The following is a 21267-nucleotide window of genomic DNA, read 5'->3' as shown; positions in this document are numbered from 1 at the left end:
ATGACAATTCAGAGATGCAAATCAGGCCTTTTCTTTGTGTGCAGTAAAGTGTGTGAATTCCATAAGGCAGGAACATGTTCTTCATTAGATGATATACACACATGGAACGTAATACTCTGGAAAGTCTGCAAAGAAATCTTGGAGTCCTCTAATTACATTCCCCCAAATCAATAACCTGCAGAAGTATTGCGGTCTGTAATCCATTACACTGAAAGCTCTGGAGAGCAATAGGAGCCACATGGCACAGAGCCATATATATTTAAATTGAATGCTTTGTGGAATGTGACGAATAAACATCTCGGACTAACACACCCACTTCTGTAAATGTACAGGGTGCAGAAGCTGGAAGAATTGCTATTACCAGGAAGATCTGAACCAATGGACTGTATGGATATAGATATGTTTGAAGGCATCTGCTCTTCCCATTACAAGGTAAGACCCAAAGGGTTTTTTTTTCCTGCTGGTTTAGTTTCTCTTCGGTGCAGTGCACTTCTCTTCTGTGGCACTGCCCAAGATGGCAAGTGAAGCTTGTTTTCTGAAGCTAATAACTGTGGCCTGCAATGAATGTGTAACTGAACTATAATCAGACCCAAAATGGCTTCAGCTTTTGAAAGTCAATGACAAATGTGGCTCCTCAGGGCCTGTATGATTTGAAGAGTTACTATGTAAAGCATCTGTTCAGATAGCTCTACAGGTTGTCTATTTTTAGTATGTGCTAATAGGAGACCTTCCCACTCACCTAAGGCATCTTTTTTATGTGCTTATTAATTGCTGTAGATTGAAGTAGGTTTGAAACCTGAACTACTTCAGTGTGGGATCTTAATCGGGGGGAAATGTCTCTCACTGGAGATGCAAGTTAGGCCATTTTCTGTGTGGAGTCTTGGTGTTCTTTCCCTTTCAGGATTGCTTTATGGTTTGCTTACAGAAACTGCTGCATTTTTCTTTCTTTTCCTATCTATTTCAGCAAAAACTAATCACATTGCCCTGAGCCCAGGGCGGTGGAGCGCTTGATGCGTTCTGTTGACATCTTTTGCCTGAAGCCTGGGTATGCTGTCACTTGTCCTGAGTGCGTCCTTTACTGAGCTGTTGTCAGGGAAGGGACAAAACTCGGGTTTTCCATATTTTATTTGGAACCGGTAGAAACACAAGAGAGAGAAATGAGGCAAACTAAGTTTAAAGTCAAGCCTTTCATTTCCAAGGTGAGATAGCTCTGTGTGGCTGAGGGATGGCTGCGTGGGACTTCACATTATAATGATCCTGATCAAAGCAGGATTGCTACAGAGCAAATGCATACCCGCAGCACCAGCTCTGTGTTACTCAAGAGCTCAAATCAGGCAGCTGTGCAGTTGCAAAAAGGGGCAGTTACAAGTGGTCTTGGCTGGTCTCAGCTTTAACCAAGAGAGGACTTTCACCTGAAGTCACTCCATTTTCACCAGCCAGTGTTACATGATGAGGGAAGCATCTGTGCTGGGGCAATGCACTGCTATTGCTTCTGTCTGTACAGAAATACTGGACACCAGTGTTAGCAGTCTGCTGTTCTCATAAATACCGGTCCAGTGTTATCAGTCTGCCATTTCCAGGAGCACGAGATGCTCGCCTCCAATTCTTTCGTGGAAGAGCTAAATGGAAGGGATCCTCTCCCTAAGGTGGGGATTGAACAGACTCTGGCACTGCATCCTATGGAAACAGGAGATGCTTGCTGACATAACGGGAATAAAATGTACAAAGTACTTAGAAAATGCAAAGATAAGCACTAGCAAATACAACTTGCAAGGAAAAACACACTCAAACTTTTGAGTGCTTGGGACATTCCAGTAATTTTCTGTAATGGTTGTTATGGAGGAATGCACATAGACTGTGAGAACCAGTAAAATCTGGTCTAGATAGCAGACCCTTCTCTAAAGGGTTCATTTCCCTTCCCAGATGCTTGTGTAACCCTTGGTATCTGTACACAAGTGCTCCAGTGGTATCTGTATTGCCACCAGTTACTGCCAGCTTCCACAAGTAGAAACGCTGGCCTGGCTCGTGCTTTCTTGTTTGAGCTTCTTGGCACTTACATGTTACAAAATCCCCAGCTTTAGTGCAGATCCCTAATACAATGGAGGGGAGGGGAATGACAGCCTTGGTTTCACATATCTGAAATGGGAATGGCATTTTGTGTTGCCACCTTGCCTGCCTTAATCATGTCATTCTCTGAATCGGAGTGTCTAAGTCTGTACTTCCTAGCATGGCAGTTAGCCCAGGCCTCTGGCTGTTGCGTGGCAAGTAATCCTTCCAAACAAGATTTGCATTCTTGCAGCAGCCGTTCTGGGGATAGAGGATGAATACATGGAGGCAGATTCTGCTTCCCCAAACATAGCTCAAGTCCAGCCATTCAGAACACGAGTCAATGACAAACTGACTTGCTCATAAAATGACTCCCTTCAGAAAAGACCTGGTGGCTAGGGAAAATGCACAGGGGCAGAGCGTTTGCAGTGTCTTTAGTTAAGTGGATTTATAGGCACTTATTCACAGCAAAAATGTTGTTAGAGCCTGAGAGTTGCTTTGTTAGGTTTCATTTGCCAAAGGCTGTTATCCCTGCAGAGTTGTCGTGTGGAAATGGGAGCTTGCAGCCTAGCTACTTCTCTGTTCTGTCTTTGTCTTCACTTTAAACTTCAGTGCTCTTTCAGTGCTGTGTACTCTCTAATGTATGTGAGATGGTCTGCTACAGCGACTCTTCAATTTGGGCTGTAGGATAGACTAAATAACTGGAGGTAATAGTGGCTTAAATCAAAGCCAGACCTTGATTCCTTGACTTTTATATTGCCATTTATTTGTGGGCATTATTCTTGATGGCCTTCTAGGTATGCTTATCCTGTTCTAGCTGAGAAGGTATAGAAACATCAAAGGTAACTTAGGAAGTGAAGGAACAGACTATGTTCTGGTTTATACCCAACACGGGTGTTCTGGTATTAACAGAAGCCATGTCAGCTTCAGCTGTTTTCAGCAATCTAACTTTGGAATGAAGGCCTGAAGAAGCAGCACCTGGAAACTTCTGGGAAATCATGTATTAATGACTAAAAATGTCCATCAACTCATAAAAATGTTTTGTAACTCTTGATGGTTTTCTCTGCAGAACATAAAGATGTATGTGTTTGTTCTTTGTATTGAAGCACTGGTGACTTATAACTGCAACATTTCTTTGCAGACTTCAGGACAGCTGAATCAGAACCAGTTCGTTTTTGTAGGAGTCCATAGTTCACTGAAAGGTTTCCATATGTGAAAGATCAATTTATTTTATCTGACTTACTCCTGTCTTTCTCCTTTCTGGCACACTGAATTTGATGTTCCTATTAGTCACTTTTACTAGTAGTGCTGAGGGACCCTAGGTGCTGATGAGGCTTCAGTTGTGCTGGGTACCACACCGGGTCCAACAAAAGTTGCAAATGCACCTTTCTGCAGAGGGCTTATGATCAAGGAAGCAAGAAAGATTAGATGGGTTCAGACCCAGGAGCACAGGAGAGCAAGGCCTTTTTCATCAGCATGGTAAGCAATGGCCTCAAGGGCCCTCAGGCAGCCGTTTACATGTGCAGCTCTGTAGCCTGGAGGTGGTCGAGAATCAAAGCTTTTCATCCTTCCAAGTGGAGATGGATCCAAAGGCTTGCCTGTACTGTCACCATAGTACTCCTGTGTTGTTTTGATTTGAATGGGAGCAGTTTGATTTAAATCGGCTCGGAAACAGGAGGACTTCTTGCAGAAGCCTTTCCCTTTAGGAAGCCAGGGTGATGCACAGCTTGCCTGTCCTGCAGTGTAATTTGTCCTGACATTTCCTGGCACAGTAAGTTCTTATGAACTGCACTGACACTTGACCTGTGTGACATAATTGAAAACACTTTTTCATAATACTTCCACTTGAACTGAAAGAAGCCAAACTGTCTTTTCTAATTTCAGCCCTTTTGATCCCTTGTCCCCGGTGGTAAGTTCTGCTTTGCAGTGTTTCCCAGTACTGCCTGAAGTGAAAGGTTGAGATAACAGCTAGCAAGCCAAAGTTTATCCCCAGCTGCTACTCAAGAGCGTTCTAAAAGTCCTTGATCCTTCCTGAACTAAATCCTTATGGGCTTAGCTTCAGAAGTTAACCCTGTCAAAGCAGACTTTAAGAGATAGAAGTAACAGAGCCAACTAACAATCAGGTGTGTTTGTGCTTGCCTCCATTTGTTACTACTAATATTGGACATCAGTTGGTTTTGTTTGTGTTGATGCCATTGAACATGCTGATGGAATTCAGTATGCATAATTCACTGCACTTGATGATCTGGCCCTGACAAGTTTATTATTCCTAATAGTAAGCAATAACATTCCTTTTGGGGTGGTAGGAGACCATTATGTGCAACATGGGTGAAAAAAGCCCTATGGGTGGTGAAATGCAGTCGAGTGTGGTGGGAATTCACCAGTAAGGAGATTGGGAGCGTGACCTCTGGTTTAATAGCTGGTATAAAAGTAAATTGGTATATTGTGTAAAATCAGCTGGGCAACCTGCTACAAATGTAAACTTGCCATGAGACTAATTTAAGAGGGTCAATAAGTATGGGCAAAACCAACTGGGTACGTGGTTAGGTTATGCAGGATGCATAGTGTTTCCTCTCATTCCTTGTCAAACATAGAAACAAAAACTTGGACACTTTTAGGTCTCGGCTTATTTAGCCTTGGGTTCCTTACAACCTATAACAAGTCCTGGTTTTGAGGGCAACCCGGTATCAGCTATGCGAGGTAAGGAAATGCCCTTATCCAACCCCTGGTACAGATGGCTGCTGAGATTAGCCCAGGATCATGCAAAGCAGAGAACTAAATTCCACTCCTAAAACCAAGTGCCAGACCTGGCTCCTCATTCAGGGCTCTTACACCAGTGGGCTGATCTTTCTGCAGACTGGGGAGGCCATGCCATTCCTATCCTTGATTAGATTAAGGATCAGTCTGAGTTTCAGCTGTGTGTTTCTAGGTCAGATTTAAAGTGAGTGAAAAGGTTGTGCGTCGTTTCAACTTTTTGCTGTTCAGGAAGAGAACTGAAAATAGTAAATGGAGTAGAGAGAGCTATAGAAATGCAGGAGAGACTCAGTTTTGGAGCTCAGCTGCTTACAAAAAAAGAGGCCAAACTGAACTTTTCAAATCTGATCTCTCTGCAAAGGTGAGGCTGCAGCTGCGACACAATCACCTTGGGCTAAAGAAGTCTCTGTAAATAAAGATCCTCATCCTGGAAATCAAATCAGTATAAAAACTATTACAGATGTCCAGAGTGACTTGTGTGTTTCTATATCTGCACTGTTAATGACAAGTTAGGTTATGAAAAGTGCGCTTTTAAAGCTCTATTTGTGGCAGAAGACTTTTGTTTCTGTTTTTATCTTTGTTTTGTTCCTCTCTACATGCATGTACCGATTGCTCAGATTTAGTTAGATGTCTACTGCTTGAGCAAGCCTTTGTAAAAGCAAATGCAAAGTAAAACCCTTTTTGAAACGAGTGCCTTTCAGCTCTTTGCATGCCAGCAGCTGCTCTAAAAAGTCAAAGGAATGCTCAGGAGTAGGAAGGCAGAAGCACATCATGTGAAGTTTTGCAAGTGAAAGCCAGCATCCTCTCCTGCACATAGCTGGAGTTGTTTATAGCTGTAGAGAGCTAGCTGAGTGCTGAATAAAAGTGCTTAGAAAGTGGGGAAAGAGTTTGGCTTCTAAATGTTCTATAAAAGCATGTTTTCATGCATTTTGGTGTGGGGTCCTGATTTAAGTTGTTGGCATCTTTCTAAAGGCGTATTGAAAGCCATGGGAAAATGGGATACATGATAAACTATGTCAGAAGGAGGAATGGTGATTTCTTTTGCTAGAGAGCGAGACAAAGTTGGTCTGGAGCATGGTCTTAAGCACAAGGTCTGATTGGGGGTTTTTGTATGGCTTTAGCCAAATTACCTAATTTACCCACCTTAAATCTTTCCTTTGGTTAAATGGAGTAATGGCATTAGCTTTGTATGACTTTGGGAATGAAATGGGGGGGGGGGGAATCATGTGCAGTTGCTGAAGATCTGTGTTGTTAAAGATGTAAAGTGCTGTTATCCTATGACTTTGGTCTAGTTTGAACGACCCAGTCAGCAGGCAGCTTTGTCTAGACATCTGAATGAACTACCAACAAAGTATTTAATCTCCTAAATCCCCTATTGGGGTTGTCTTTTGATTACCTCATTGGCATAATTCCTGCTTTCTTTTATAGCTATTCAGAGCAGAGATGGTCTGATCCTGGTTTAGAATGTTACATTCTCTGTCCCAGTCATTTTGCTGAATGCTCTGAAGAACTGTATGTTTTGCTCACCTAGCTGCCTCTATGGCTGGCTTTCCTTGCTCAGCTTAGCCAGATCTTGGAGGTAGGGTATATTATCTATAAATTTGAGGTGGTTCATCTGCTTTGCCTTTTATGCTGAGTCTTTTCCACACCATTCTCCAGAAGAGACTTTCAAAGCCAAGAATGACTTTAAGGAGTCACCTTGTACTGTTCTCCTTTCTGATTTGACCTGTTAGCTGCTGCTGTGTTACCATCCGGTGGAGGCAACTGTTCACCAAAAACGGTGCAGGCAAAATCTTGTTGCCAGCTCTTTGCTTTACATTGAAGAATGTTTTGCCTGTCACAGGAGGCTCACTGATTGGCAGTTGCCGATTCCTCTTTTCAGATCTGGTCTTCATGTCCTTATGTCGAATCTCTCTTAACGTGCTACTGTCTTAGGTGCACATCATCTACTTTATTTCCTGATTCTGCCCTGCAACCCGGTAGCTTTCAGAACGGAGGCTGTCAGGTACCAATTGGCAGAAACCACCAGACCACTCTTATTTTGGACTCTCCTTAGCAATGTCGTAACACAGTGTTCTTCAGGTTTCTGTTTCTTCGCAGCAGCTTACATCTTCCCTTATCTCTCAAACTCAATATGTTCATGTCATGCCTTAGGTTTCCCCTTTGGAAGAATTTGACATCTTCCACCTTTCCCCTTAGGCTGTTGAAATCCTTCCTTCATCTTGCTGTGCCTTTCTAGGTCAATTTAAGTTGTCTGCTTACAGGTGATCAATCTGCTTTTATCCAGCTTTACACTAAGTGGGATCTTCTTTGTCTTTCTCTTCTGGGACTCTGTCACCTCTTGAACTTTTCCTATGTAGAGAAATGAGAACATTCTGCTTCTTGGTCACAAAAAACCAAACATATTTTCATGTTGGTAGTTAGCTTTTTATTGTCTTGCCTCCTTTAAGATCAAATAGATTTGCATGGTGTCTCTTCATCTACAAGGAAATGTAGTAGCATTCCTAGTCTCTTGTGCTAAACTTACTAGACAGGCATGTATAACACCATACCTGCCTCTTGCAGCTTCACTTGCATGAAAACGGTGCTTTGTGCTCCTCATGTGTGTACGTAACTTCCCAGTGACATTGTGTTCTTTAAAGTTTCTACTCTTGTTCCATCCAGCATCTTTTATAGTTTAACGTTGCTGCGCTCATGATTCAAGTTGCAGGACACCTAATTTCCAGGTGTGGAGGTGTGAAGGAAATTGGGAACTCGTTAAAGGAATGTTGGCAAGAATGGAGGTGGCAATTTTCAGTCCCTCATCCAGCAATAGGGTGAGAAATCTGAATACCGGTGTTCTCTCTGATGTAAGGGGCACCGCTTATCTTCAGGGAAAGTAGTAGTGATAGGACAAGGGATAACAGGTTAAAACTGAAACAGGGGAAGTTTAGATTGGATATAAGGAGGAAGTTCTTTCCTGTAAGGGTGGTGAGGCACTGGAATGGGTTGCCCAGGGAGGTTGTGAATGCTCCATCCTTGGCAGTGTTCAAGACCAGGCTGGACAAGGCCTTGGGTGATATGGTTTAGTGTGAGGTGTCCCTGCCCATGGGAGAGGGGTTGGAACTGGATGATCTTAAGGTCCTTTCCAACCCTAACTATTCTATGATTCTGTGGAAAAAAAAGAGCAAAATGGAGTGACCTGAGCCTCATGCTGTACACATGGCAGATCAGAACTGAGCAGTCCTAATGAAATAGCCCTTTCTTCTCTCCTCACATAAGCAGCTTCTGGGAAAGAAGTGTTGTCATTTTTTCTCCTGCACTGGTAGAAAAGTGATGTGATAAAACCTGTTAGGAACACGTTCCTTTAAAAAACTTCCCTAGAGTGTTGACTCTCAAGTATGAAGACTGTCTGCACTGGTCAGTACAAACGTTCAGGTATAGAGGAAGCCATTCTGCCTATTTTCCTGCAGATCTTTCCCTAAAGATCTGCAAAACATTTCTAACTGCTTCAGATACTAGAGGCACAGGCTTCTCTAAGCTGCGTGTCTGTCCCAGTGGAGCAAACGGGAACGTGGAAAGGTGTAGGTTGAACAAATGTAGTTCCCCGAGGGAAATTTGTCTTCATATCGAAGATCCATTTCTTAAGTTCTTGTAATTCTTCACAGGGAAAGAAGTAATTGAGTGCAATTGAGGAGAATGGTACTGCAACTTCCATCCAGCCTGCTGTGTACCAGGCTAGTAAATGCACTAATTTAGAAAGCTTTTAGGACCTCTAAAAACCCCAGACATAGGTTTTCGCTCAGTGTAATTCTGATAATTGCACTGGGCAGCTAGCCATGACTGATTTGAAGGCTACCATTAGGACCTGTCCACTATCATTGACAGCAACACATCTTCTCTGTAGCGGTGTATTCCCATGGAAGGTGTGATGTTGCTGCGCAGAGGTGTGTTTGGGAAGTGCTTTAAGACTTGTAGATGAAAGCTCTTCTGTCTGGAACATACAAGGTGTTAGATAAAAACCTCTACCCATTTGATATTCTAAGATCAGAAATAGATAATTGGCTACTTCCCAATATGTGTTTAGTTTTCAGGCTCATAGAATCATAGAGTTAGGGTTGGAAAGGACCTTAAGATCATCTGGTTCCAACCCCCAGTCCACAGGGTACAGTGTCCCAGCAGGGCTTGATAAGGCTTAGCTTTGGATGCATGGCTCTCAGCAGTGAGTCTTTCTCAAGAGAAGAGGTGGGTTTGGATATCGGCAACTGATAGTACAAAAGCAGTCTAGCACCCAGTCTGATAGCACAGCCGGTTTGGTTCCGAGGCGGGAGCTCAGGAGGCAGAGTTGGGGAAGGTGTTGAGGGAGTGGGAAGAGAATTTTCACACTCTTCACAAGTAACATAAGCTTTTTCCTTAATCTAATATCCTGAAATCTGATATGGATGACAACCCATGGGGACATCGAAAACCTGCCATTAAGAACCTTTTACAGCAAATACTCAGTTCTATTGAAACAAGTGGAACATGGCTATTTTTCTGCCAGCTACCAGCAGCAGTGCTCTGTAGCTGTGGCGTGCTACCTTGCAGTGATGACTAGGCTCAGGCTTGCTGAGTATGTTGTGTGCCTTACTTAAACTTCACAATATCCTTCTGAGGCAGTGTCTGCCTTAGGCCAGGCAGTGCTCGGTGAGTAGTCATAGTGTCATTAGTGCAGCTATTGACAAGTATGATGTTGGCTAAAGTCATGGAAGCTAGCCTCATCACGTGTCATAGATCCTCTTCCCAAGGTCTTAATGCTATGACAACAGGCATGCCCAAAATAGAAATCAGGAGGCTCAGCTCCTGGGAGGGTGATTTCATCATTGGGCAGTGTTTCCTCCCTGAGGACCTTGTGCTGTTTGTCTGCTTTAACCAACCTTCTTTCTACCTTTGTTGCAGAGAAACAGTCTGGCCCTAAACCAACTTCTAAGTGAAGGGTAATTGCGCTCATAAATCTCTTCCACAGGGGGTTGGCACTGTCTTTCTTTTTAAGTTAGCTATACTAGAGATCATACTGAGCTGATGCTTGCCGTGCAGGCTGCAGTGCATGAGCATTGACAACACTTGGGCACCTTCTTTGACAGAATGCCCTTACCAATGTGCAAGGCAAGGTGGTTGTTAGTTTGTTGAAATACAGCCAAAACACCACCACCATCTTTTGTTTCCCACCCGTTTCATGACCCTCTTTTCATGTACATATGTTAGAAGCTTAGAGGCTCATTCTCGAGAGAGCCTGCACAGCTCCACTATAATATGTTGGGTCTGTCACATCAGGTCTAATACAGGGTTTTCCCTACCATTATAAAGGGAACAGAACTTGCAAAACATGACCACCAAAGCAGGGTTCAAGCTGATTCCTTATCATTGAAGCTTACTGTCTGTAGCTGGCAGCTGGGTAATCATGTAACTAGGCAAAGGTCAGAAGTAATCCACCACTTTGCATTCTGGCACTGCAGACCTTTCTAAGTACAGACTAGCTGTGCAGGGGGGTTCTGTTTGAACCTCCCTCATAGCACCCACAATGTGATGGGAAAATCAATGAACAAAAGCTTAGTTTCTTACTTTGAGAGGGATTGCCTGATTGCTGTTATTAAATAGCTGGCTTCTCACTGCTTTGCTGCAACATCTCCATCATCCGAAATAACAGGCTGGCCACAAATACTGATCAATCGCACAGAAATGAACTCATGCCATACTGCTGGGTGGGTAGAGACAAGAACTCTTAAAGAGATACAAGATCATTGCATAGATGTGGAGTGGCTTCTGGGATGTATCCCGGGCTGAATTGATTTTCACTCTCTGTTTCTGTATTTTGGACGGTGATTTTTTTGCTATATATGTAATATGTGCTGTATCAGGACTGCAGAAAACAGGCTACAGCTGAAGTATTTTTGAAAGAAGCATAGGGAATCAATGGAATAGGGATGCTGGGGAGGGACTCTTCATTAGAGACTGTAGTGATAGGACAAGGGGTAACGGGTTAAAACTTAAACAGGGGAAGTTTAGATTGGATATAAGGAGGAAATTCTTTCCTGTAAGGGTGGTGAGGCACTGGAATGGGTTGCCCAGGGAGGCTGTGAATGCTCCATCCGTGGCAGTGTTCAAGACCAGGTTGGACGAGGCCTTGGGTGAGATGGTTTAGCGTGAGGTGTCCCTGTCCATGGGAGGGGGGTTGGAACAGGATGATCTTAAGGTCCTTTCCAACCCTAACTATTCTATGATTCTATGAAGTAACCTTTCTATTGAGTTAATCATTGAAATGGTGTTGGCTATATTTGTACAGTTGTACTCAATGATTTGAACAGAACAGATTGGAACAGGACTGGTCGCAGGAGTATGACAAAGACTTAATAGCAAGGAAATAGGGTTTATTAGAAACTCCGTGGTCCTGCACTGACCCTAGAGAACACTGAACTAAGCAGGACCTCTGTTGGCCATGGTGCTTGTTTCTTGACTCCAAAACGATAAAACTCCAAAGTGTGGATAAAGTTGTTGTAGAACGGTCTTCTCCAGAAAGTGTTATTTATTGGGATAAAGCAGCTTTTGGTTTCTGTTTCAGAACTGTTTGAAGAAACACGGATCAGATATTCCCTTCACGAGTCAGTATGAGATTTTGGCCCTGTACTGTTAATGATCATAGTTTTAATTGCAGTGGTTTTGCAGTGTCTTTAGTTGTAATTCTTCTCTTGGAGATGATATATTTTTGTTGTTTTCTGTAATGCACAACATTGTTTAGCATATTTGAAAATTCTGATTTGCCCAAAGTTAGGATTTCTTCCGTCATTTTGCAGTGCAACAGTGGTGGTTTGTTACCATACTCTAGCAGTCTTCTGAAGAACATCATCTCTTGATTCCTGCATCACTTTAGTGTATTTAAAAGGCTGATATGTTATAGTGTACTTTAGATCAAAAAAGACCTAATGAACACTCCAAGAACATCAGTGACAAATGGCAGGTAATAGTAAATCCTCTCCAGAGCTTTTTTTTCTCCACTCTCTAGTTTTAATAGGAAGAATTCAACTATTAATATTTTTATTCTCCTTTATTCAGTGAAGATATAATTCAAAATATAATAGCTAACTGCAGAGTGCCAGAAAAGTCTAAGATAATAAATTACCTTGAAAACTATACAACTTTCTAGAGCTTATTCTTGATTCAGGATCGTATAATTTCATAGCTGCATACTTAGGCCAATGTTCTTTCAGATATTCTCCCACACTTACTGCAGTAGGTTGGCTTTGGTCAGTTTACTATTTGGGGTGAACAGGAGTATCAGAATCCAGTTTCAGGACTAATTTATCTGTTCTAGTCTGTTAAAGGAAATACCAGCAATTTCAGGTCTCTCTTCTGAAAAATTAATTGTTACAGTGTATTTACACTGTTTTCAATTCACATAATTCAACAGTAGATGATGAAAAAGATCATAGATAACATGATTCATTGCCATGCCAAAGCAGGATTGTTCCTGGTGTCGTATTTTATATTGCTTTGCCCAATACACTCTTCAGTGACTTGAAAGACAGATTGCCCATAATTTCCTCTTTCTCCCTAGGTAAGGTTCAGGTTCTTACATGACTGGCAATAAGGGGTTTGTTCTTTGTTGCAGTAAGCAGTTCATCAGTGTGGAATGACACTTGCCGGGTTGATAGAGATGAATCTATGTTTATCACGTAATAATGGAGCAGTTTATAAAACCTCAATGGCTAGGTGATGAAATTGGAAGAGAAAGCGTGTGACCCCTTGACTTACAAGGGTCTGAAAAGGTGGAGGCATTGCTTCTTGAACGTTAACCGTGTAACCGTGCAACTGCATGGAGAAGGCAGCCAGCCAAATGGGTATGCTGCAGGTTATATACTGAGAGATTGTAGAGGGAAAAGATGTGCTTTGCTGGAAGACTTCTGCCTCAAGTCAGCGAGACTTCCTAGCTCAGGCTCTCACTGCTTGCCCCTTTATAGCTGTACAGAGTCTTTCCAGGTGGTTTATTAAGTGGTTGTTTTTAGGGCTCAGCAGTAAACATGGGGCTTTGCATTTCAACCTCCTGGGAAAACTCTGTGGTGAGTAGGTTGTCAGCCAGGGGAAGCTGTGGGTTCAGTCCCATGTTAAGGAAACAGCAATGTTCTGTAACCATACTTACTAACCTCCTTGTAGTCTGGGGAGAGGCTGCTCTCTAGTACGAGTCCTTTCCTTTTTCATAACTCTTAATCTACATAGAATGATAGAATGGTTTGGGTTGGAAAGGACCTTAAGATCATCCAGTTCCACCCCCCTGCCACACCTCACACTAAACCATCTCATGAATAAATTGCCATTCTAACCTCATCCTACAAAGTCATCTTAATCCAGGTGAAGCTTTTCCTTCCTCCTCTCTTCCTTTCCACAGTCCACCAAGTCTTAAGTCCTCAACTAAACCTTTAATTGTATATACGAGATTACTTTGATAATGTTTATTAATTTCCAGATTGCATTTGGTCTCTTCCATAAATAATTCCCAATGTGAAAGTGTTGCAAGTGAGCTCCTTCTTTGAGTGGAAAGTTTTTCTACTCTATTCATTTAAAAGAGCAAAATGCATAGAAGAAGTATAAAACTTCAGCCTCAATAGCTCCTCTTGTGAATTAAGCCAGGTAGCAGAAGTGGTTACTGAAGTATGTACAATCCAGCATTTATCCTGCTTGAGTAACAGATCCATACACTGAATATTGTTTTTCCTGTCTCTGGGGAACTGAATCTTCTTGCCCATCCTTCTCAATTCTGGCCAGGTAACTATCTCTGTAGGATTAAAAAAAGGAAACCCAGAAAGGTTTATGCTTGGCTTTAAAAAGAGATGTTGGATAGTCATTCCCATTCGTCCTTTTTGTTAAGGAATTATGCTGACACAAGCACTTCACTCATGAAATAAGAAGAAAGGGGTGTGCATGTGGCTTGGCAAGTTGAGCAAAGGGAGGAGGTGGGGTTGGAGTTCCCAGCTTCCCAGCTGAGTGACTGATGTGCTCTGTGACACAAAGTACCTTTGCTCTCCCATGTGCCCATCCATAAGAAGGTGAAGTTAACTGATTTAATAGAGGGTTCTGCAGGTTATTTCCGAGATGCTTCGAGACCTTTGAATGAGAAGAGTTACATATACATAGGTACAGCTGTAGAAATAAATGTAGGCATGCACCTCGGCATAGTGCAGTTCCAGAGCCCAGCATTGCTGCCACTGTGGAAAGGACTGGAAGAACCCCTCTGGGAGCTATGATTCTAAGTCTTTTTGGACATTTACTATATGTTACTTTGGCTTGGCAGCAAATGTGGGGTGAATCTCAGCTTAATACATCAGAGTTCTGGAGGGAAGAGGGGGAAGCGTGGGGAGGAGGGGACATCTCTTGAGGGTTTTTAAGTCCTTTTGTGCTCTTACCCTGTCATTAGGGCCAAAATGCATTCTTTCTGCTACAGTCCTACCTATTTACTCAGTGTTATGCCACAGGCATTTTAAAAAGAAAGATTCTCAATAGCCAAGGATTACATCCTGAGGGGAAATAAAAGGCTTTTTCAAGCATGCTCTTCCTTGAAGACAGAATACTGGGTAGATGGGTGGCTGGTCAGCTTCAGGATGGCACTTCTTAGATGATTATAGCAGCTCTGCTCTGAACACTTGTTTCTCCTCCTGCTTATCAATTCCATTTGCAAATCACTCCATTTTAAAACCATTTAATGACTCTATCTTAAAAACTATTCAAGTTATAGTGATCTGCCAAAAATAGTACCACTCTGCTCTTCCACAGCACCAGAGGACCCATTCCCCTGGCTTCTATATGTTTTTTCCTTTAATTTCTTTTTCTTTCTCTTCCCTCAATTTTAGCTGTCTTTTGTGACGGTGATGTTCAGATGGAGTAGAAAGTGAGAAGGAAGATAGTTCCCCTGATGTATTTTTACTGCACAATTGAGTGAGAAGCCTATTTGTATAGGCAGGTGAGAGGTAACAGATGGCATGAAGGGGGACTGAAGAAGCCATGAAGGTACAAGGGAGCAGTAGTTCTCAAACATAAGTAATGTTGTCAAAGCAATACACAGGGAAAGGAAGACAGCTGGGGACCTAAGGCAAAGTTGGTCAGAGCTTGAAAATGGATTAAACATCTGTCTTCCCAGACAGAGCATTCTCTCTGGTGGACTTGATGATCTTAAAGGTCTTTTGCAGCCTAGTTGACTCTGTCGTTCTATTGTGAGTGGCCCATGGTGAGCTGCTGGCTACTGGGGGCAAACCTTTTGCTTCTCCACGCTGAGTGAAAAGACTTGGGTTTCTGGATCAGAAGACATCCAGGCCTCTCAAGTATTTCAATTCATGTTTCTTCTTGGATGATTGGGATGGAGCCACAACCTGTGCTATGCCATTAGGCCGTGTGGTAAGGGATTAGCCACAGCGCTGCAGCTGGAAGCTGGAATGTATGTAGCAGTATGGCTGCATCAGTATTAATGAACAGAACAGTAGAATAGAATAGTTGGGTTTGGAAGGTACCTTCAAAGCTCATCCAGTCCAACCCCCTACAATGAGCAGGGACCTCTTCAACTGGATCAGGTTGCCCAGAACCACATCCAGCCTAGCCTTGAATGTCTCCAGGGAGGGGGCATCCACCACATCTCTGGACAACCTGTGCCAGTGTTTTACCACCCTCACTGTGGTGAATGTGGCTGGCAATTCCAGAGTCGTACTTGGACCCAGAGCACAGGTACGTGCAGCTAATCCCTATAGAATTAAACTCTTTCAGCTTCTAGAGGACAGTCACATGCAAACTGCTTGCTTGGGGTGGTATCTGCGCATTGCTGACTCCCAAAGCGTGCCTGAGAATTGTCAAAACCAAGCCAGTGACCATTTGAATGATTTAGCAGCATTGATGGCCGATTTCCAGCACCCAGAGTGCAGTGGGTTGGCTTTCTCTAAAGGGTATGGAAAGAATGGGAAAGATGATGTTACTGCGGCATGTAGACATAGGCAGTGAGGATGTACAGTGAGACGCATTGATGTTGACAGTGCCACTGCGGTGGTTTGGGTTGACTTTACCCCACCTTCAGGAGCTGAATGTTTTGAATGAGTTTTGCTTTTGGATGGTTGCCATTCGCTTGAGCCTGAGGAGCTCAGCTGGCAAAGTGAACAGGGGTGGATCCCAAGTCACTTTCCACAGAACTGCTGCAGTTTTTCAGCCCTCTCTTCACAAGGGAAACAAGATTTTTGGGGACTTTATTCCATGAGGATGAGCCATAAAACAGGTCTTAAAAGAGGCACTTTTCTGTTGACTGCCCAAGGAATTGCACTTGCCAGTGCTGTTATATGAATGTGATCCTAGTGCCAGTTTGCAGCAGTGCTGTAAGCAAACATGTACTGTGCTTTATTTCTAACTAATTGAAGTCTAGTTCAGGCATGAGTCATTTATACACCAGAATGATTGATTTGAAATCAGAGACAGGCATTTCATACTGAGGTCTGCTGCCTCGATAGTGCAACTTATTGTCCCCAAGATCTGGGGTTGCTTCTCTCTGAATCCAAGCATCTGTGACATTAATGGTGCTGCATTTTATAATTGGCACTTGATAGTTTAAGTGGATAATCAGCTAAGACATAAATGCAGCTTACCAGGAAACAATTGAGAATTTAGGATAATAAGGCTGATTAGACACTGTTTTATGCCAGGCTCATGCTAAGATAATTCTACCAAGCTGAAGTTGTGCAAATAATGCTGTAAGATGCAGTGGTCAGGCATAGCTCTTCAAATACGTTTGACTGCCTGTCTTTGAGGTAGTAAGCTCCTGCTAGTGAGAACAATTAAATGCTCCTCAAGTCAGGATTCTAGGCACTGGTTTGCTGAGATCTTTGCAACTTCTTTAATAAAGAAGCTTGAAAACTGTTAATGATGTTCCATAGCAGTCATTGTTTCAAGTACTTCCCTTCTGTGTTATCTAGGCTTAATATTTTAGACTAAAACACGGCAGGAGGAGCATCTTGTCCACATAAACCTGTTGGCATTCATTTGGAATACTTGGTTGCTGCTAAATCAGGTGTTAATGCTCTGCAGAGGAGGGAACCACATGCATTTCTCTGATGCACAAGCACAAGACTGGGAGCTCATGACTTGTTCTGGCTCTCAGTTCAGGGCTCAAGCCGTGGAATCACGTGGCCCACTCGAGCTCTTGGGGGAGAGGTGAACAAATAAAGCTTTAAATTGCTTTCGTGACTACCAGGCAGGAGGCTTCATGGGGACCAATTTAGTCTCTGGCACAAAAGATAACAGCCTCATTGCCTGGGCAGCAGAGGGAGGTGATGCAGCCTAATGCGGCAGACATCATCGCTGGATATAGTTTCTCATGGTGTTGTTTGCAGAGACCACTCACTCTTGTGTCCCAAAGGCTCATTCCAGCCCTGTTCCCCATGCTGAGGGGATCGAGAGGGCTTTCTCTTGAGGGTGCACTGCTTCCCTGATACCAGGAAGCACTTCCACTGAGCAGATGGAGCTGTCAGTGTCTTGTGTTGTTCTGGGACTTGCTAACCTGAATCATTTGGATCTGTTGGTCAGATTCCTCTCTACTTCCTAGGCTTGTAGAATCCACACACTGAGCAGTTGATGCTGTCTCCAGCAGTGCCGGCTAATCCCCCGAGTGCCCGTTCGGCTTGCCCTTGACAACTTCAGTGTCACAGGCGCAGCAGCTGGAGCTGTATGTTCAGGGTTGGGTGGGATGTGTTAGACATATGCTGTGTGTGTTCAGGGCTATTTAAAGGATTAACTTACATGAGCCACGCAGCTGAACTTGAAGGTGGTGATCCTCATTCTGTGCTCCACCACACTTAAGTACAACATTCATCGTATTCTGTGTTTATTTTCCCCCCTGAGATTCAGTGTGGATGGGGTGGAATAATGGAACAGCCTCTGTGGCTGGTTAGAAGGGAAGGAATGAATTCATTTCCTCCAGGGAGTGAAATGCAGGCAAAACTTGCTTGCTACAGGCTCTGGCAGAAGCCAGCTGCTCAGTCTCAGAATAGCTCAGAATGAGCTGCAGTACGGACTTCCCTTACCCAGGGAAGAGATCAGGTTGAGGGGCATAGGGGCTTCTGGGGTTATGAAGGTACAAGGGAGAGAAGATGACTGTTTAGGAAATAGGCTACTGGTGAAAAGATGGGTCTTTAAAGCAGTCTGGTGGAATGAATGCTTTTGAAACAACCTCGCCAAATTTCTTCATCTATTGTCTATATATATTGGGCTATTCTCTTATCTCTTTACAACAGACTTTCTTTTCTATAATGGTACTTCCCCCTTGTACAATGAGGGTCATTTCACAATGTCCTTTTTTTGTCCAAGGATAGGAGATTTCATGTTTTCCTTTCTTTGAACTTATTAGATACAATTTGTGGTTCTTAAGATAAGATTTATTACTTAACAATACTTTGCTTGTAGAAGTATGGCAAAAGTGTGCATAACCATTGGCCAAGAGGAGGTTTTGCCTTGATGCCAAAGTAATTTGTGTGATGGGATAGCTCTGGTCTCTTCAGAGTTTTGTCACTTAGAACCTGGCTGAGTTGGTTTGAGTGGTATCTGGTAAAATGGGCATCATCCTTAACCCATGGGAAAAGACACTTCACGTCCTTGGCTTACTTCCTAATAACATCACAGTACCGTTTCCATCATGGTTAGAAGATCCTGAAGAGTTTGGAGCTATGTCAGTGGATCAATGGGGCTATGAGTCAGGAAGACCGAGATACTGATTTCTGCCCAGTTTTTGGGATGCCAACTGTACATCTACCTGCCCTCCTATTGAGCTGTTATTGCTACCTGGGCTATACATTAAATTTCTAATAGATGAGTTTTTCTTTCCTCACCCCCCCATCTTTCTGTGAAGTTTTATTTGATTTTGCATGTATTTATTCTTTTATCTTGCATCCAGCAAGATAAATCCATCTGAAGAGCAACTGCAAACTGACTGGAACTCAACCATGTCCTCACACAGCGCTTTTCCAAGGAGACCTGGAAAATCCCACTGCGGCAGCCACAGCCCAGCTGCACATCTGAAACCCCAGTGCCTCCATTATGCAGTTTAAATAATGAAGTAGAGCCTCAACTGTTTCTATTGCAACCAAACAAATAGACACACACTGAGCATAGCCCTGCTGCTATTAACTGATGAAAACCACCAGAAAATGTCATATTTCATGGTGCAGTTAAAAACCCAACAGCCCTATATCAGCATGGCTGTCACATTTATATTGTAACAGTGGTTTATGATGGCCACAGTTTTTATTGATGACCTTTAGTACCCATATAAAATATGCTTTCTTCTAGCAACTGTATTGTCAAACTGACATTGCACACAACCCTGTTCCTACTCCCCATTGAAAGCAGCTTTTCACAGGCATTTCACCTGGTTAGGTATTGAAAAACCAACCAAACCCAACAACTAATCCTCTCCATTAGTGCTAGGTTAAAACTATAAGAGGAAAGATGTCAGGTTGGACAGGGCCTTAAGCAGCCTGGGCTAGTGTGAGGTGTCCCTGTCCATGGCAAGGGGTTGGAACTGGATGATCTTAAGGTCCTTTCCAACCCAAGCCATTCTATGATTCATTTCTTATAGCTCCCCTCACAAAGGGCATGTGGCACTTAGCTTCATGGAAAGAAATGTCAAATCCAAACGCTTACATAGCACAAACTAACCCAGCTCACACTAACGACCACAGCGGCTGTTGTGTGAGATTTGGGAATGATCTCAGCTTTGGTAATGAACTGAAGACAAATCACTTGAAAAATCTGGGCCTTGGCCTTGCCCTTTCAGAGGGAATAAGCTAAGCTTATGTTAAACAGCCATTTCCAGCATGGGTAGCCAAAGACGGTGCTAAAGGAGGGAAGTTTTGTTAAGTTCAGAGAAGCCAAATTGGCACGACAGTCAATAGGATAGTGGGGTTTTTGGATGATTTTGGCACTTAGTTCTGTGCAAAGTTGGAAATACCACGTGAATAGTGTTCCTATGGAAAAACATAGTATTCTATTTGCAGCCTGGCAGGAATCTACAAGCTGGGTAAAGTGGAAACCAAAGAAGATTGTTTGGATTGCCTGAGGAAAGCTTGTTCCGAGTGCTGGACTATGTAATCCTCCACATTAAAACAGCCCCATTATTCAAGTATGTGTCTAAGCTAGTAGGCTTTGAGGAAAAAATCCTCCAAGACTGAATTGGTTTAGGAATGTCAGCTGGAGCTGCATCCCATCTTAGGATGGGAAGTTATTTGGATGTTTTCTGGTAGGAAACCTCAATTAGTTGGGGAAATAAAGTATAAATGCCAGGTATCTTTATGGATCTGTAAACCTATTGAATTTCCAGTCAGAATTTGGTCTTAGTTGGGATAAGAAATAGAGCAGGCTGGATAATCTTTCTAGTAAATGGATGAGCACTGGGAGGAAACAACTGACTGATATTTACCTATAGAAGTAGTTGGTGTTTTTCAAGGTTTCTTCCTTGACCTTTACAAGCAAAGCCTAAACAATGAGGGATGGATCTTCAGAGAATCTTCTTCACATCTTCTAGTAAGAAGTAGCGTGCCTCTGAGTGGATGCCTGGCCCTTACTGTATCATTGCCTGCACGCATGGAGCGGTTCTGCTTGTTTCCAGTTGTGTTGAACTTACTGCACGTTGTTATGCTTAACCCATAGGGCAGGTCTTATGCAGTTAATCTGGGCACCCGCAGCTGCCAAATTCCTTTTAGATATGAGCTGGTCCTGTCTGATCAGGGCTGTTCAGTGTCCAGAAATTCCAGGCAGAGTTGAATCTTTCTGGTCCTTGTCTGTACAACTGTTCAAGCAGTATAAAAAGGATGTGAAGAGGGAAACAGAGTAGGCCTGTCAAGGTCATCTCTTGTGATAGGCTTCGATTTCAAAGCAGGGCTGGTAATTCTGAAGCTTCTGAGTATTGCAAGGAATTGCCCAGTCACCTTGGCTGCATGCTCCATCCTGTTGCTTGTCTATGTATGAAGTTCATAAATATGACCATGTAGTTCACAAATAGGCTTGTGTTCTCCCTTTCCAACTTCAGTGTAAGGTTGGTGTGGGTTCACCTGGAAAGCTGAAGATAAAAGCAGGCGTGGAAAGTGGAGTGACAAATAAATGTTCTTACCTGTTTTGTCTGAGGCAAAGTAAATGGGTTACTGACCTTTTCTTGCTTTAATGATCTGTCTTCCACCTCTTATTCCAGGAAGCTGTTCTTATCTGCTGGTACTCATGACTAGCGAGCATTATCCTGGACACTTGGATAACAAAGAGTTGTTTATTTGCCCCATAAGCAGCTGCAGTGTTGTAGTGCAGCCTATGGGGATGAGAAGAGCACATGATGGACACTAATTGGAAGGCTTAGACAACTAAGAGGTACCTGCCTTGAATGATAACCTTGTGCTGTGCTCCACGCAAGGTCTGTAAGATCAAGGCAGAAGCCCTCACTGAGAGCTA

At 43.1% G+C, this 21267-nt stretch overlaps 1 protein-coding gene across 3 annotated transcripts in view; it reads left to right on the top strand.

Annotated features, from left to right (window-relative positions):
- The first annotated feature begins 337 nt into the window (after positions 1 to 337).
- The window catches only part of TMEM108 (transmembrane protein 108), a 150631-nt gene continuing 129701 nt past the window's right edge, over positions 338 to 21267 (top strand). For 2 of the 3 annotated variants that reach the window (XM_061464556.1, XM_061464555.1), the window contains exon 1: positions 338 to 432. The gene's annotated coding sequence lies outside the window, so the exon portion shown is untranslated. The remainder of the gene's footprint in view (positions 433 to 21267) is intronic. The other variant, XM_061464558.1, reaches the window with a different exon arrangement.

This window comes from Pezoporus flaviventris, unplaced genomic scaffold (genome assembly GCF_033815535.1).
Source record: "Pezoporus flaviventris isolate CSIRO_AGI_PZ_B2104156 unplaced genomic scaffold, CSIRO_AGI_Pfla_v1 ptg000037l, whole genome shotgun sequence".
NCBI lineage: Eukaryota > Metazoa > Chordata > Aves > Psittaciformes > Psittacidae > Pezoporus > Pezoporus flaviventris.
The sequence above is the reverse complement of the archived record's forward strand: the minus strand, read 5'-3'. Positions and strand labels throughout refer to the sequence as shown.